Source organism: Pterocles gutturalis, unplaced genomic scaffold, assembly GCF_000699245.1.
Source record: "Pterocles gutturalis isolate BGI_N339 unplaced genomic scaffold, ASM69924v1 scaffold20147, whole genome shotgun sequence".
Classification (NCBI taxonomy): Eukaryota; Metazoa; Chordata; class Aves; order Pterocliformes; family Pteroclidae; genus Pterocles; species Pterocles gutturalis.
In genome coordinates, this window is record NW_010115883.1 from 56,692 (window position 1) to 59,006 (window position 2,315).

Below are 2,315 nucleotides of genomic sequence, written 5' to 3' on the forward strand. Positions count from 1 at the left end.
GGCTTCAGTCTGACCTTGAGCAAATCCCCTTTCTGCTTCCTTTTGTGGAGATGTGGCACAGCGATATAGATCACTACAGGGGCTGAGTGAGGTACCCATCTCTGTTTTATAAGTTGGAGGCTTTATTTTTACTCAAAGCACCCCTTGGCCCCAAATACTTAACTCTCATTTCTATTGTTATTTTTTATTTTTGTAGGAATTCCTGTAGAAAAAAAGAAGAATATCAACACAAGCATGGGATTTTTTTTTTTTTAATGGTGTGGGGGGTTTTTTGTTTGTTTTTAAACTTGATCTCGGGTTTCGCTGTAGGGAGCGGGCAGGTCCCAGGGTGTGTGAAACCTGGCTCTGGCACCAGAGGGCACGCTGAGCTCCACAGCTCACTGAAGCTACCTGAAAAATTTCCACTGAAATCAGATTTCAAGGGAAATTCTTTGCTTTTTATTATGTATTTATTTTTTACAAGAAATAGCTACTTTATTCTGGAAATTTTTGGAGGCGGTTCGGCTAAATATTTCCAAAGCTTGAGGATTTTTGGGCCAAGGGGACCACAGAGCTTTCTTAAAGCTACTTGGACAATTTCTACAAAACCTACAGTTTCTCTTGACACATTTTTCAGGGCAGAAAAAAAAATTACAGGGCAGATCTAACTGCAAATCTGTGTGCTTTGTGGTTTTTGTGACCCTATCCCCAGGAGGGACAGTCTGCAAGAGACAGTGGGACAGCGTGAGGCTCATGAGTATGAGAATGATAATCCTCTTCACGGGAGCGCTCTGGCCAAGAGGAATGTCTGAGGAGAAACTGTATTATTGGCCATTACTTCCAAGGGAAGTGCTGGAGGATGCCAAAGAAAACAGACGTGAATGCAGGCCGTGCGCTTGGAGGGGTAGGTGCAGAGACACCCGCCATGGGGATCCCAGCCGATGAACAGCCAGCCACGCACAGGCAAGGACAGGCAGGCACGCACACACGCAGCATCAGGCACCAGGGAAAATCCAGGGTATTTTTCCACAGTATTTGCCAGCTGGCAGCTTTAGAAGTACTTTGTAAACATCAGTTGATGAAGTTTAAAGCACACAGAGTCATCGTCTTGCAAGGTAGGAGAGGAGCGCAGATCCCTTTCTACAGGCTGAAAGTGGAGAGACTAAAGGCTCTGCTCTCAGTCAGTGCTTCTACTTTTAAGTGCAGTTATTAGCTACTCCACTTTTCCAGAGAAGCTCACTCCCTGCAGCTCCTGACCATTTCACTTGGGATGAAAGGAGCCAGTTTTGATATTTTTGGCCTCCCTGCCCTGCCTAGGCACAGGCAGTGTCAGTGGCAGCAGCGATGAGCAGCCGCCTGCCCACCCTGCAGGTCCAACTTCCCTTGCAGAGCTGGACATGTCAGCTGTTTGTGCACGGCCACAGGCGTGCAAGACAAGGGACACAGGGAATGAATGCTTTGCTCAATGCCAACTATATGGCAAACTCTGGGAGGCAAAGGCTGTTGTTCTCTGATTTAGTACAGCAGCAAGCATCTTGGCTGGGTTCCATGAACAAAAGTAACAGTAAACTTCGTCATGGATGCTGCAGGCAAAAGGAAAACTGAGTGTTCAGGGCCAGTCCCCCTCTTCGGCCTCTGTGGAGGCTGTCAGCTAGTCTGGTGGTTGTGCTTAGGGTTTTTTTCCTTTTAATATAGCCATCTGTTCTGCTCACTAGGGGTGCTGTTCAGAGCCAAATAGTTGTGTTGCCTTCAATTCATATTGGATAAATCCAAGAAAATAAACTGGGGGTGCTTTCCTGGTATCTTGGGCTCTCCCCATGCATGGGAGTGATCCTCATGGAGATCTTCCTCTGAGGTATTCCTCCACTTCTGTGGCAAGTCAGCAGTGTAACAGAGCAGTCAGTGTAACAGAGGGCTAACTGACACCAACTCATTGAATGAAAGCTCTCCAACCAAAACGTAACTTCCAGGAACCGAGGTCCATCACTTCTTCAGAAGTGGAAGCCTAAGCAAATGGCAGGTATAGATCCTGTGTGCTTGCTGAGCACTGTTCATGTTCTCTAGTCTCACCAAACTCCCACTCTCCATGTGCTTTATCCACCTCCTGCGTATCTTCTCACCCCCATAAGCAAATTTGGTGAGCTCTTTTGGGCAGAGATGTCACTGTGCTGCAGCATTTAGGATGCTCATCCTTGAGCTAAGGGGGCCCTAAGTAGGACACCACTATTGATAAAGGGATGAGAGTGAGGCTGCCAGCACAGCCCCTCTCGCTTACCCAGCTGAAAGGCTGGCCTCATATTCTCACTGCAACTCCCCGAAACCAAGCTGAGTGGTGC